Source organism: Arachis hypogaea, chromosome 3 (genome assembly GCF_003086295.3).
Source record: "Arachis hypogaea cultivar Tifrunner chromosome 3, arahy.Tifrunner.gnm2.J5K5, whole genome shotgun sequence".
NCBI classification, from domain to species: domain Eukaryota; kingdom Viridiplantae; phylum Streptophyta; class Magnoliopsida; order Fabales; family Fabaceae; genus Arachis; species Arachis hypogaea.
In genome coordinates this window covers 81,713,880-81,730,324 of record NC_092038.1, presented here as the reverse complement: position 1 = coordinate 81,730,324, position 16,445 = coordinate 81,713,880, and the positions used below count along the sequence as shown (strand labels likewise).

General features: G+C 39.8%; 1 non-coding gene across 1 annotated transcript; it reads left to right on the top strand.

The window, feature by feature from the left end:
* The first annotated feature begins 540 nt into the window (after window positions 1–540).
* Window positions 541–648, top strand: LOC112793466 (small nucleolar RNA R71). Its single transcript, XR_003198155.1, has one exon. It is a non-coding gene; the product is annotated as a small nucleolar RNA R71 (small nucleolar RNA).
* The last annotated feature ends 15,797 nt before the right edge of the window (window positions 649–16,445 follow it).

Below are 16,445 nucleotides of genomic sequence, written 5' to 3'. Positions count from 1 at the left end.
CTGAGAAGATGATGGAAAAGGCTTGCTATTGCTAAACTTGTTCCTTCCACCATTATTATTGTTGAAACCTTGTTGAGGTCTCTGTTGATCCTTCCATGAAAGATTTGGATGATTCCTCCATGAAGGATTGTAGGTGTTTCCATAGGGTTCTCCCATGTAATTCACCTCTTCTATTGAAGGGTTCTCAGGATCATAAGCTTCTTCCTCAGATGAAGCTTCCTTAGTACTGCTTGGTGCATTTTGCATCCCAGACAGACTTTGAGAAATCATATTGACTTGTTGAGTCAATATTTTATTCTGAGCCAATATGGCATTCAGAGTGTCAATCTCAAGAACTCCTTTCATCTGACTAGTCCCATTGTTCACAGGATTTCTTTCAGAAGTGTACATGAATTGGTTATTTGCAACCATTTCAATCAGTTCTTGAGCTTCAGTAGGCGTCTTCTTCAGATGAAGAGATCCTCCAGAAGAGCTATCCAAGGACATCTTGGACAGTTCAGAGAGACCATCATAGAAAATACCTATGATGCTCCATTCAGAAAGCATATCAGTGGGACACTTTCTGATCAATTGTTTGTATCTTTCCCAAGCTTCATAGAGGGATTCTCCTTCCTTCTGTCTGAAGGTTTGGACTTCCACTCTAAGCTTACTCAATTTTTGAGGTGGAAAGAACTTTGCCAAGAAGGCATTGACTAGCTTTTCCCAAGAGTCCAGGCTTTCTTTAGGTTGAGAGTCCAACCATGTTCTAACTCTGTCTCTTACAGCAAAAGGGAATAGCATCAGTCTGTAGACCTCAGGGTCAACCCCATTAGTCTTGACTGTGTCACAGATTTGCAAGAACTCAGCTAAAAACTGATGAGGATCTTCCAGTGGAAGTCCATGGAACTTGCAATTCTGTTGCATTAGAGAAACTAATTGAGGCTTAAGCTCAAAGTTGTTTGCTCCAATGGCAGGGATAGAGATGCTTCTCCCATAGAAATCGGGAGTAGGTGCAGTAAAGTCACCAAGCATCTTCCTTGCATTGTTGGCATTGTTGTTGTTTTCGGCTGCCATGAGTTCTTCTTCCTTGAAGAGTTCGTTCGGGTGCTCTAAAGAGAGTTGTGCTTTGGCTTCTCTTAGCTTTCTCTTCAAGGTCCTTTCAGGTTCAGGATCAGCCTCAACAAGAATGCCTTTGTCTTTGCTCCTGCTCATAAGAAAGAGAAGGAAACAAGAAAATGTGGAATCCTCTATGTCACAGTATAGAGATTCCTTGAAGTGTCAGAGGAAAAGAAGAGTAGAAGACAGAAGTGGAAAATTCGAACTTATCAAAGAAGATGGAGTTCGAATTTTGCATTAAGGGATAGTGTTAGTCCATAAATAGAAGGATGTGAGAAGGAGGGAAGTAATTTTCGAAAATTAAGTGGAAAATTTAAAAAAAATATTTTTGAAAAACATTACTTAATTTTCGAAAATGAAAAGGGAAAAGAAATCAAATGATTTTTGAAAAAGATTTTGAAATTAGAAATCAGAAACATTTGATTGAAAACTATTTTGAAAAAGATGTGGTTAAGAAGATATGATTGGTTTTAAAAAGATGTGATTGAGAAGATATGATTTGAAAACAATTTTAAAAGATATGATTTGAAAACAATTTGAAAAGATATGATTTTAAAAATTAATGACTTGCCTAACAAGAAAAGATATGAATCAAACATAAAACCTTCCTCAACAGAAAAGGCAAAAAATGTTCAATCAAATCATTAATTGTTAATAAGTATTTTTGAAAAAGGAAAGAAATTGATTTTGAAAAAGATTTGATTGAAAAGATTTGATTTGAAAAAGATTTGATTTTGAAAAACTTTGAAAACTTAAAAAAAATTGATTTTGAAAACAAAATCTTCCCCCTTGTGCCATCCTGGCGTTAAACGCCCAGAATGGTATCCATTCTGGCGTTTAACGCCCAAAATGCTACCCTTTTGGGCGTTAAACGCCCAACCAGGTACCCTGGCTGGCGTTTAAACGCCAGTCTGTCCTTCTTCACTGGGCGTTTTGAACGCCCAGCTTTTTCTGTGCAATTCCTCTGCTGTATGTTCTGAATCTTCAATTCTCTGTATTATTGACTTGAAAAGACACAAATTAAAAATATTTTTGGATTTTTAATAATAAGGACAAATCAAAATGCAACAAGAATCAAATGACAATGCATGCAAGACACCAAACTTAGCAGTTTGTATACTACTGACACTAACAAAACGAAAATGCATATGAGACACACAAAACACTCAAGTCAATAGAATTCAAAGATCAGAACAAGGAAATCATCAAGAACAACTTGAAGATCAATGAGGACACATGCATGAATGCAATAAGAACAGAAACATGCAATTGACACTAAACTTAAGATGAGACTCTAGACTCAAAAAAAAAGAAATATTTTTGGATTTTTTTGATTTTATAATTTTTTTTTTGGATTTTTCGAAAATTATGTAGAAAAAGAAAATAAAGGTATCAAAATTCTTAATGAGAATTCCAGGAATCATGCAATGTTAGTCTAAAGCTTTAGTCTAAAGAAATTAGACATGGCCGGCCAAGCTTCAGCAGGACATTGCATTCAAGAGCTAAATTGATGAAGATCAATCAGCTTTGGTGATGATAAGAACATCACATTGAAACACTAGAATTCATTCTTAAGAACTCTGAAAAAAAATACCTAATCTAAGCAACAAGATGAACCGTCAGTTGTCCAGCCTAAACAATCCCGGGCAATAACACCAAAAACTTGATGTTGTTGCCGGATCTTGGCACTGATGTTACCAAAAGCTTGCTCAAAACTTGAACAATCCCCGGCAACGGCGCCAAAAACTTGGTGCGCGAAATTGTGAACTATACTTTTTCACAACTCTCATAATCCCCGGTAATGGCTCCAAGAACTTGGTGGCTCAATACCATGGCATTACACAACTTCGCACAACTAACCAGCAAGTGCACTGGGTCGTCCAAGTAATAAACCTTACGCGAGTAAGGGTCGATCCCACGGAGATTGTTAGTATTGAAGCAAGCTATGGTCATCTTGTAAATCTTAGTCAGGCAAACTCAAATGTATATGGTGATGAACGAAAATAACATAAAAGATAAAGATAGTGATACTTATGTAATTCATTGGTAGGAACTTCAGATAAGCGCATGAAGATGCCTTCCCTTCCGTCTCTCTCTGCTTTCCTACTGTCTTCATCCAATCCTTCTTACTCCTTTCCATGGCAAGCTTGTGTAGGGTCTCACTGTTGTCAGCAGCTACCTCCCATCCTCGTAGTGAAAGCTAATGCACACACTCTGTCACAGTGCTGCCAATCACCGGTGTGGTTCCCTCCCCTACCGGAATAGAATCCAGTGATTCTTTTGCGTCTGTCACTAACGCCCAGTAAGTTACAGGTTTGAAGCACGTCACAGTCATTCAGTCATTGAATCCTACTCAGAATACCACAAACAAGGTTAGACCTTCCGGATTCTCTTGAATGCTGCCATCAGTTCTTGCCTATACCACGAAGATTCCGATTAAAGAATCCAAGAGATATTCACTAAGCCTCAAATGCTTGTAGAACAAGAATGGTTGTCAGTCACTTTGTTCATGGGTGAGAATGGTGATGGGCGTCAATCATCACCTTCATCAAGTTGAAGAACAAGTGATATCTTGGAACAAGAACAAGAGGAATTGAATGGAAGAACAATAGTAATTGCATTAATACTCGAGGTACAGCAGAGCTCCACACCTTAATCTATGGTGTGTAGAAGCTCCACCGTTGAAAATACATAAGCATAAGGTCTAGGCATGGCCGAATGGCCAGCCTCCCAAAGAGGGTTCAATCATCAAAACATGATCAAAAGATATAAAGAAAAAAAGACTTCTAATACAATAGTCACAGGTCCTACTTATAGAAAACTAGTAACCTAAGGTGTACAGAAATGAGTAAATGACATAAAAATCCACTTCCGGGCCCACTTGGTGTGTGCTTGGGCTGAGCAATGAAGCAAATTTCGTGTAGAGACTCTTCTTGGCGTTTAACTCCAGCTTTTATGCCAGTTTGGGCGTTTAACTCCCAATTAGGTGCCAGTTCCGGCGTTTAACGCTGGGAATTCTGAGGGTGACTTTGAACGCCGGTTTGGGCCATCAAATCTTGGGCAAAGTATGGACTATCATATATTGCTGGAAAGCCCAGGATGTCTACTTTCCAACGCCGTTGAGAGCGCGCCAATTGGGCTTCTGTAGCTCCAGAAAATCCACTTCGAATGCAGGGAGGTCAGAATCCAACAGCATCTGCAGTCCTTTTCAGTCTCTGAATCAGATTTTTGCTCAGGTCCCTCAATTTCAGCCAGAAAATACCTGAAATCACAGAAAAACACACAAACTCATAGTAAAGTCCAGAAAAGTGAATTTTAACTAAAAACTAATAAAAATATACTAAAAACTAACTAAATCCTACTGAAAACATACTAAAAACAATGCCAAAAAGTATACAAATTATCCGCTCATCAAGGTGGTTTTAAAAAAGATAAGAAATAGTAAAACAAACAAAAAGTTAACTAGTTAGTTGAAAAAGATTTGAAATTAAATTTTGAAAAGATAAGAAGTTGGAAAAGCTTTTGAAATTGAATTTGAAAAAGATACAATTTGAAAAAAAGATATTTTGAAAAGATATGATTGAAAAAGATATTTTGGAAAAGATTTGATTTTTAAAATTAAAATTGATTACCTGACTAACAAGAAACTAAAAGATATGATTCTAGAATTTAAAGATTGAACATTTCTTAACAAGAAAGTAACAAACTTCAAATTTTTGAATCAATCACATTAATTGTTAGTAAAGTTTTCAAAATTGTGAAATAAAGATAAGAAAAAGATTTTGAAAATAATTTTAAAATTTTCAAAAATAATAAAAAAATGAAAAAGATTTGATTTTTGAAAAATATTTTGAAAAGATAGGATTTTTAAAATTGAAAATTTGACTTGACTTATAAGAAATAGTTAAGTTTAAAATTTTTTTGACTAAGTCAACTCAAATTTTCGAAAATGATGAGCAAAATAAGGAAAAGATATTTTTTTGATTTTTGAATTTTTAATGAGGAGAGAGAAAAAAAAGATGTCATATTTGTGTTTTTCTCTTTTTTTTTGAATAAACATCAAGATTGACACAAGACATGAAAAATTAAGATCAAAACACATAATGCATGCAAGAACACTATGAATATCAAGATGAACACCAAGAACACATTGAATGTCAAGATGAACATCAAAACTTATTATTGAAAAATTTTCAAGAAAAGAAAACATGCAAGACACCAAACTTAAAAAAATTTTTATGCTTAGACACTATGAATGCAAAAATGCATATGAAAAACAAGAAAAGACACAAAACAAGAAAATATGAAGATCAAACAAGAAGACTTACCAAGAACAACTTGAAGATCATGAAGAACACATGCATGAGTTTTCGAAAAATGCATAAATTTTAAAAACATGCAATTGACACCAAACTTAAAGATTGACACTAGACTCGAACAAGAAACACAAAATTATTTTTGATTTTTATGATTTTATGATTTTTTTTGTATTTTTTTTCGAAAATAATCTTCAGAAAAATGAAAAAGAGAAAAAAATTTTGAAAGATTTTTGAAAAGAAAATTACCTAATCTGAGCAACAAGATGAACCGTCAGTTGTCCAAACTCGAACAATCCCCGGCAACGGCACCAAAAACTTGGTGCGCGAAATTGTGATCATCAACAATGGCGCCAAAAACTTGGTAACGCTCTCAAACGTGAATTACACTTCGTCACAACTTCGCACAACTAACCAGCAAGTGCACTGGGTCATCCAAGTAATACCTTACGTGAGTAAGTGTCAATCCCACGGAGATTGTTGGTATGAAGCAAGCTATGGTCACCTTGTAAATCTCAGTTAGGCGGATTCATATGGTTATAATGGTTTTTGAAAATAATAATAAATAAACAGAAAATAAAGATAGAAATACTTATGTAAATCATTGGTGGGAATTTCAGATAAGTGTATGAAGATGCTGTGTTCCTTCTGAATCTCTGCTTTTCTGATGCTTTCATCCAATCCCTCTTACTCCTTTCCATGGCAAGCTGTATGTAGGGCATCACCGTTGTCAATGGCTACATCCGATCCTCTCAGTGAAAATGGTCCAAATGCTCTGTCACAGCATGGCTAATCATCTGTCGGTTCTCGATGATGTCGGAATAGAATCCATTGATTCTTTTGCGTCTGTCACTATGCCCAACAATTGCGAGTTTGAAGCTCGTCACAGTCATTCAATCCCTGAATCCTACTCGTAATACCACAGACAAGGTTTAGACCTTCCGGATTCTCAAGAATGGCCGCCAAGAATTTTAGCTTATACCACGAAGATTCTGATTAAGGAACCCAAGTGATATTCGTTCTGTCTAAGGTAGAACAGAAGTGGTTGTCAATCACGTGTTCATAGGTGAGAATGATGATGAGTGTCACAGATCATCATATTCATCATGCTGAAAGTGAAATGAATATCTTAGAATAAGAATAAGCTAAATTGAATAGAAAATAGTAGTAATTGCATTGAAACTTAAGGTACAGCAGAGCTCCACACCCTTAATCTATGGTGTGTAGAAACTCCGCTGTTGAAAATACACAAGTGATGGTCCAGGCATGGCCGAATGTCCAGCCCCTAAATATGATCAAAAGACCGAATGATCAAAAGACTAGACAGTCAAAGACACCTAGTACAATAGTAAAAAGTTCTATTTATACTAAACTAGCTACTAGGGTTTACAGAAATAAGTCTAAGTGCAGAAATCCACTTCCGGGGCCCACTTTGGTGTGTGCTTGGGCTTAGCTTGAGCTTTACATGTGCAGAGGCTTCTCTTGGAGTTAAACGCCAAGTTGTAACGTGTTTTTGGCGTTTAACTCTGGTTTATGACGTGTTTCTGGGGTTTGACTCTAGAATACAGCATGGAACTGGCGTTAAACGCCAGATTGCGTCATCTAATCTCGAATAAATTATGGACTATAATATATTGCTAGAAAGCACTGGATGTCTATTTTTCAACGCCGTTAAGAGCGCGCCATTTGAGTTCTGTAGCTCCAGAAAATTCATTTCGAGTGTAGGGAGGTCAGAATCCAACAGCATCAGCAGTCCTTTATCAGCCTAAATCAGATTTTTGCTCAGGTCCCTCAATTTCAGCAAGAAAACACCTAAAATCACAGAAAAACACACAAACTCATAGTAAAGTCCAGAAATGTGAATTTTGCGTAGAAACTAATAAAAACATCCCTAAAAGTAGCTAGATCCTACTAAAAACTACCTAAAAACAATGCCAAAAAGCGTATAAATTATCCGCTCATCACGTGCCACTTGAGTTCGAAGGCGTGGCACCCCAATGTTGATAGAGAGCTGAGCGTGCCACTTTAAGGATTGGGCATGGCACGCCAAGCTAGAAATGAATGGCACGTGACACGCTAGCAAAGCGCCAGCCACACGCCAGCTGGGAAGTCACGCTTATTGAGTTTTCTTTTCCCTCCAAAATGTAATTTTCCCTTTTCACTTTTGTAAGTCTTTTATTTTATTCTTTTATTTTACTAGGAGTAGTATAAATACCCCAAAAGAGTACTGAAGAAGGGGTTAAGCAGTTAGTTTTAGATCCACTTTTACATTCCACTTTTGAGTACTTTTTGAGCTATGAGTAGCTAACTTCCCTCTCATTGAGAGAGGGAACTCTGTTGTACTTGATGGATTGATAATAGTGAAATTCTTCTTCTCTTCATCTTCTCTTTGATTTGCTAGAAGGAATTTCGTTCTTAATGCTTAGTGTTCAATTATCTTGGGAAAGAGATTGAATGCAATTGGGTTTCATGGGAACCTTGGGAAAGGAAACATGAAACCATGCTTGAAATCACTTCTCATACTTGAGTAAAATCTGGGTTTTAGTGATGGGATACGTGACATATAATCCCCCCTTTACCTGGACCTATGAGGGTATGTAGTATAATCAGGGACTAAGCATATCTCTCTTCATGAGCAATTAGACCAAGGAATTGGCTATTGATCAAGATATGAGAGATTGAGTCACCAAAGGATTGGGGCTCAATCAATCATGATTGCCAAGAGGTCAATGAGTTGCATGATTGAAGAGGATATAAGCTAGATTTGATCCAAAGAGACAACATCTCCCAATCTCAATGAATTTCCCCATTCTTATCTATCCATTTCTTTACTGCTTAATTTTTACATTCAGTAATTCCCCACTCCCATTTACATTCAAGTCATTTATGGTTCAGCACTTTACATTCTACAATTTCCATTCCTGCACTTTATTACTTTTCTTTATATTTGAGTTATTTACATTTATGTCATTTACAATTCTGCACTTCACAATCCTATTGATCCGATTGACTAATTCATCAATCAATTAAAACTGCTTGAATTTGCTAATCTCTGTGGATATGATCCCACTCCTAGTGGGTTATTACTTGGCGATAGTTTTGGTGCGCTTGCCAAAAGAACTAATTCACTAATTTTTGAAATGGGTAGTGAATTCGTGTCATCAGACCCCATGGTCATTACTATCATATTGGCCAACGCCAACCTCCATCATACACTGGTAGACCAAGAAAGCTTCGTAGATATCTTATTTAAATCCGCCTTCGACAAACTCGAACTACAAGATAAAGAGCTAAGAGCATATCCGAACAGCTTGTTCGGACTGGGAGACGCTTCAATCCAACCACTTGGATATATTTTACTACACACAACCGTTGGAAAGGGAACCCGGTCAAGGACACTCAACATAGACTACATCGTAGTCGACGTAAGCTCAGCTTACAATGCCCTAATAGGTCGGACAACACTGAACCAGCTTACCGTAGTAGTCTCAACTCCACATCTATGCATGAAATTCCCGACTCCAGAAGGGATCGCCACCATAAAAGGGGACCAAAAAATTACACGACGCTGCTACAATGAAAGTCTGAACCTTAGAGGCAAATGAGAAGAAATCAACTCTATCAAACTCGGGGGAGTTTGAGGAAGTCCAGATCGGAGACATCCCAGATAAGACAACAAATATTGGGGCGACCATGAAAAGAGACATAAAGGAGCATCTGATACAATTCCTAAAGGATAATGCCGACCTCTTCGCATGGAAAGCCACAGACATGCTAGGCATAGACCCCAAACTAATGTGCCACAAACTGGCAGTATACCCAGGATCTCGGCCAATACAATAGAAGCGTAGGAAGCTCGGACCGGAAAGATCCCAAGACGTGGAAGAACAGGTACAAGCTCTACTGGAGGCAGGATTCATAGGAGAGGTCAAGTACCCACTATGGCTAGCCAACGTTGTCTTGGTAAAAAAGTCAAATGGGAAGTGGCGGGTGTGCACTGACTACACCAATCTCAATAAAGCCTGCACGAAAGATCCCTATCCACTCCCAAGTATCGACACTCTCGTGGATGCCTCCTCTGGATACAAGTACCTCTCCTTCATGGATGCTTATTCAGGATATAATTAAATCCCGATGTACCCATCTGATTAAGAAAAAACCTCTTTCCTAACTCCAAAAGCAAATTACTGTTATGTCGTCATGCCATTCGGACTCAAAAACGTAGGAGCTACCTACCAAAGATTAATGAACAAAGTTTTCGCAGAACATAATGGGAAACTAATGTAGGTGTATGTAGATGACATGTTGGTAAAAACACAGAGTGAGGAATCATTACTGTCTGACCTCACCAAAGTGTTTGACACTATAAGAAAGCATGGTATGTGACTTAATCCAGCAAAGTGTACCTTTGTAGTAGAAGCTGGCAAATTCTTGGGCTTCATGCTCACGCAAAGAGGAATTAAGGCAAACCCAGATAAATGCCGGGTTATACTCAACATGAAAAGTCTGACCTGTGTCAAAGAGGTACAACAACTCAACGAAAGACTGGCAGCCCTGTCCAGATTTCTAGCTGGGTCAGCCATAAGATCTCTCCCCTTCTATGCCACATTAAGGAAAGGAAATAGGTTTGAATGGACGACAGAGTGCGAGTAAGCTTTCCAAGATTTCAAAAGATTCCTGGGACAACCACCCATTCTTACCCGGCCACGAGAAGGAGAAGCACTCATATTATATCTTGCAGTAGGAAATCGGGCAATAGTTTCGGCACTAGTTAGAGAAGATGAAGGCGGGCAACAACCCATCAACTTCATCAGTAAAGCCCTATAAGGGGCCAAACTAAACTATCAAAAGATAGAAAAATTCACCTACGCTATGATACTTACTTCTCGTAGGCTTCGCCCATATTTCCAAGCTCACACCATTTGAGTATGGACCAACCAGCCTATAAAAGGCATCCTACAGAAGACAGACTTAGCTAGAAGAATGTTACAGTGGGCAGTCGAGCTATCTGAGTTTGGCCGATTTCATTGTTGAGTACACTGACACCCCAGGAACTCCTACAAAATGGAACCTCTACGTAGATGGCTCTTCAAACAAAACTGAGAGTGGTGCAAGTGTGATAATAGAAAGCGATCAGGGAACCCAAATCAAACTCTACTTAAAATTTGAGTTCCCTGCTACAAATAATCAGGCTGAATACGAGGCATTACTAGCTGGTTTGATGCTGGCTAAGGAGGTAGGAGTTCAAAAGCTTAGCATCTTCATCGATTCACAAGTAGTCACCTCATAAATAGAAGGGAGCTACCAAGCTAAGGACCCTACCATGAAAAAGTACCTGGACAAAACCAGAGAACAACTCGGACAACTCGGGGAATACAAGGTCTACCATATACCTCGGGAACAAAATGCTCGAACTGATGCACTCTCAAAACTAGCCAGCACCAAACCAGGAGGCAATAATAAAAGCCTCATCCAGGAAATACTGCAAAGCCCATCAATCTTGGAGGAAGAAAAGATCCTAGCCATATTAGGTCAGGATAAAGGGTGGATGACCCCTGTTCCGAGGGTTACCTGAAACTAGAGGTCGATCTCAGATGAGATCTTCTGTACTGGTCGGTGCTAATGTGTCCGGCTGGTGGGAGACGGCCGGAGCTATTGTGTCCGACTTGTTGGACTTGGTGGTGGTGCTGATTCCTTTGTCCCCGGAGGGTGGAGGGTACTTGCAAGGGACTCCGATGCTTAAGTTAGCAAGGGTATTAAACAGGTATTGAGTAGAATCAGAGTATGAGTTATACCTGGGTGCTCCAGTGTATTTATAATGGTGAGATGTGACCTTTTGGATAAGATAAGTTAGTTATCTTATCTTATCTTTTATCTTTGAGTTGAGGTCAGCGTATCTTCAACGGAACCGCCTTTATCCCTATAGGCTTGGGCTGCCTTAGGTTTTGGGGCGTGTTCCTCTATTTGGGCCCTTCTTTGGGCTTTCCTGGTGACTTGGTCAAGCTCTTAAGAAAGAAGTCAGGTTGTCTTAACTTGAAGAGGTCGGTCGCTTCGTCTGTCGAACATCCCGGGTCGGACAGCTCGACCCAGGGTATGAACAGTGCCCCTACTTGAGCTCGGTGTTTCTGTTGAGGTCGAGTTTTTTGACTTCGGTCCTTTCATGACGAAGCCGAACTTAAGTATTTTGTCGATTTCTTTTTGTATAATCTTTTGAATGTAGAACGTTTTCCTCTAAAGGCGCGCGCTTTTATATCAACGCTTTGCTTTTGGGAACGTGAAAGGGTTTAATACCTTCATTAATTGGTATTAATTGCCCCGTTTTTTCCTGGCTTTTATTTTGAATTTTCTCAATCAAAAACGGTGTCTTTTCTTCGCTCTTCTTCGTAACTTTTCCCTTTACTCTCTCATTTTCTGTTTCTTTCGTAACTTCTTCCTGCAACGTCTGTTCTGTCATTGCTCTCTGTGGAAGAGGGGTGATTTCCAGATTTTCTCCTTCTATCTTTGCGGTTTTTCGCTTCGAGGTTTTTCTTCTATTTCTCCAGGTTCAATTTTTCTTCCTCTGATCCTCTTATATGTCGGTAAAAAGTTTGAATTTTGCTCGGAGAAAGTTGGGATCTTTCTGTTTTTACCATGCCGAATTGTTTGCGTGTTCTGGAATTTCTTCATTTTTTGGTGCAAGTCTTTTGCTTTTTTCGTTGCTTGAATCTTTTCTTAGGGCTTTTGCATGTTGTCGCCGCTTCTGGTTGCACCTTTGATGATGATTTTTGCTTGATCTTGAAAAAGTTTGTGTCTTTGGTGATTTTCTGCTTGGCATTTTTTATGTTTGACAATGCTTTTTGCTGATAGACTGTAGGAAGGTGGTGACTTTGTGTTTTTGTTTTTACTTCCTTTGTTTCTTTTGGGACTTTATTTTTTTTCTGATGAGTGCCGGGGCGTAAGCTGTAGAAATTTCTTGAATCCTTGCTTTGTTATTGCCTCCAAAGGATGCCCCAGGATTTTGGTTTGAATCTTGGGGTTTTCCTTTTTTGTTCGTCCGTCGAGTTGTTTTTGCCCTTTGTCCGAGATGCTTTTTTAGTAATCCACTTTTCTTTTCTTATTGTAGGATTTAGTTGGCCTCATGTCTTCTCGCAATAACATTGTAGAGATGCCTTCCCGGGTTCCTGAGGGCATGGCTGATTGGGTGGACTCAATGGTCCTTATCTGTGTCTCCTTGGTTGATTCCGAGTTTTGCGCGCAGCTTAGGCAGTTTCATAGGGTCTGTAGTAATCCAGGTGATGAGAAGAATTATGAACTTGTCCCTCCCTCCTCCAAAGAGAGAGTCTGCTTCTCTACTCGGGTTGTTGACGATCGCCCTTTCTTCTATGTTTATGACTTTTTCTTTGGTCCGCTGGGTATTACCCTTCCTTTTACTCAATTTGAAACCGATCTGTTGTGGTCTTGTAATGTTGCCCCCTCTCAACTTCACCCTAATTCCTGCGATTTCATAAAGATTTTTCAATTGTTGTGCAATGGTTTTGGTATCCCTGCTTCCCAATCTCTCTTTTTCTATCTGTTTGTCTTGACTAAGCCCAGAGTGGTAAAAAAAAAGGTAGCTTGGGTCTCCTTTCGCTCTACCCAGGGAAAGAAGGTCTTTTCCATGTTTGACGAGTCATTTCGTGATTTTAAAAACTACTTTTTCAAGGTCCGAGCTGTTGAAGGAGCTCGTCCCTTCTTTCTGGATGAAAATGATGAGCCTGATTTTCCCTTGGAATGGCAAAAAGATGTGAGGGTGTCCCAATATACGTGGGAAATGTTGGATGAGGCTGAGCGAGCCTTTGTGACTGTCTTGGAAGAACACTGGGGGCAACCTCCCCATCTTGACACAAAGAAATTTCTAACCAATCCCTCTCTTCTTCAAACTGAGCTGGGTATTTTGTGTTTCCTTTTTTATCTGTTTATATTGCTTGTAGCTGTCCTTCCGACTTGTAGCTTAACTTTCTGTTTTATTTGCAGAGGCAATGAAGAATAATGAATCTATGAAAGCCTTTAAGAAGGCGCAGAAGGCGACTGCTGCCAGAAATATTGCTGCCAAGGCGGCTGGGGAGGGGTCCTCCCAAGTGCGCGAGAAGCCATCAGGGCCGAGTTCCCCCGGGGTGAAGAAGGTGATCCCAACACCTCGGGTCCGCTTGGTGGATCCTCACCCTACTTCTGCCGCTCCATCTGCTGCCCCTCCAAGTAAGAAGCAAAAGACGGCTGAGCCCTTCGACCTCAATGCCCCTGATTTCAATGCCATTGAGTTTGTAGATCAACAAATCGGGCCCTATGGTACCATCTCCATGGACGATGTGTCCATTCTCCATCATCTGGAGTTTATGGCCTGAAATCATGTAAAGATGGCATATATGTCGGCTGCTATACATCGGACTGCTCAGAATCTTCCTCTCCATGCTACCAAAGAATTTATGGAGGAGGCAAAGCAAGAGTTTGACCGGATGAAGGGGCTGAAGGAGGAGCTTGAATTAAAGGTGACCAAGTTAGAGAAGGATCTAGAGAATGAGAAGGCGAGTTCCCTTTCACTGGCGGCTTCTTTGAGATTGGCCGAGGACACAGCCTTGATGCATAAGGAGAGTTACGTTACGACTTATCGGGAGGTGATGCACCTGAGGAAGGAGTTGAACAATGCCCGGGAAGATTATTCTGAGCTCCAAGGTCATCTCGTTGGCAGCGTGACTGCTGCCTATGAGAACTTGAAGGAGCAAGTTTGGGTCATTGCTCCCGAGGGCGATCTCACCCCTTTCAGCCTGGACAATGTTGTCAGGGATGGCAAGATTGTCCCTGATGACGATGGTGATGATGATGCTGATCCTCCTCCTGTGTCCTCTGCCAAAGTGTTGATCTCTTCTGTTCCTCCGGTTGCACCTGATTCGGATTGCCAGGTTCTGAACCGGGAGGATGGAACTATAGATGCCGTGCCTATTCAGACTCATCCTCCTTCTCCTTGTCCTGATGATGCCAAGAAGGCTCCTGATGCTTGCTAATCTCTTTCTAGATATTTATGTAGTTGGCCCGGCTTGTGGGCTTTTTAAAACTTTGTTTGTTTTGCTGACGGTTTCTTGTTGCTTGTTTTAGCAACTTTATTTTGAAAAACAAAAAGTAGCTCGCTATCTTTAGCAGGTGTTGATGGCCGCTGTTCCGGGGCCTTATAACTTTTGTGGAGTAATAGAGGTAGTTTTTTGACTTGGCATCTTTTCAGTTTTCTACTGATGTTTGAAATCTTGTATCTCGACCTCCTCGGATTGCTTTGTTTTATTGTTTGTAGCTTGGATCCTTTGAGGTTGTGACTTATGGGTCCAACTTGTTTCTTGGTGGTTCTTTTGCGCTGGTCCCCTTTCAGTTATTTCTGTAATCCTCTTTCTTGGACCTTTGTCAGGTCTTTTTCGGGGATTACTTTTATAACTTATTTGTAGGAGATCAACTTCGTTAGGTCGACCTCTTTCCAAGTTATTTTTGTAATCCTCTTTCTAGGACCTTTGTCAGGTTTCTTTTAGGGATTACTTTTATAATTTGTTTGTAGGAGATCAACTTCGTTAGGTCGATCTCTTTCTAGGTTATTTTTGTAATCCTCTTTTTTGGACCTTTGTCAGGTCTCTTTCAGGGATTACTTTGATAAATTTTTAGTGGTAGGAGTCCGACTTGGTTATGTCGGTCTCCTTTTAGTTATTTTTTGTAGTCCTCTTTCTTGGATCTTTGTCAGATCTCTTTCAGGGACTACTTGTATAACCTTTTAGTGATAGGAGTCCGACTTGGTTATGTCGGTCTCCTTTAAGTTATTTTTTTGTAGTCCTCTTTCTTGGATATTTGTCAGATCTCTTTCAGGGACTACATGTATAACTTTTTGTTTTGGGTTGACTTTGTTATGTCAGGCCCTTCTAAGTTAAAGTAATTGGTGGACGAAATTGCAATCACACTTTTGCAATTCCGCACAACTAACCAGCAAGTGCACTGGGTCGTCCAAGTAATACCTTACGTGAGTAAGGGTCGATCCCACGGAGATTGTCGGCTTGAAGCAAGCTATGGTTATCTTGTAAATCTTAGTCAGGATATCAGAAATTATCAGGATTAATTGTGAAAAGTAAAAGAACATGAAATAAGTACTTGTTTTGCAGTGATAGAGAATAGGTTGAGGTTTTGGAGATGCTCCATCTTTTGAATCTCTGCTTTCCTACTGTCTTCTTCTTCAAGCACGCAAGACTCCTTCCATGGCAAGCTGTATGCAAGGGTTTCACCGTTGTCAATGGCTACCTCCCATCCTCTCAGTGGAAATGTTCAACGCACCCTGTCACGGCACGGCTATCCATCTGTCGGTTCTCAATCAGGCCGGAATAGAAACCAGTGATTCTTTTGCGTCTGTCACTAACGCCCCGCCCTCAGGAGTTTGAAGCTCGTCACAGTCATTCAATCATTGAATCCTACTCAGAATACCACAGACAAAGTTTAGACCTTCCGGATTCTCTTGAATGCCGCCATCAGTTCTAGCTTATACCACGAAGATTCTGATTAAAGAATCCAAGAGATATCTACTTAATCTAAGGTAGAACGGAGGTGGTTGTCAGGCACACGTTCATAGTTGAGAATGATGATGAGTGTCACGGATCATCACATTCATCCGGTTTAAGCACAAGTAATATCTTAGAATGGAAGCAAGCATGATTGAATAAGAAACAGTAGTAATTGCATTAATCCATCAAGACACAGCAGAGCTCCTCACCCCCAACCATGGGGTTTAGAGACTCATACCGTGGAAAGTACACAAAGAAACGTGTAAAGTGTCATGAGGTACAGATACAATGTCAAAAGATCCTATTAATAGTAAGCTAGTAACCTAGGGTATACAGAAATGAGTAAATGACGTAAAAATCCACTTCTGGGTCCACTTAGTGTGTGCTTGGGATGAGCATTGAAGCTTTCATGTGTAGAGACTTTTTCTGGAGTTAAACGCCAGCTTTCATGCCAGTTTGGGCGTTTAACTCCAGTTTTTATGCCAGTTCCAGCGTT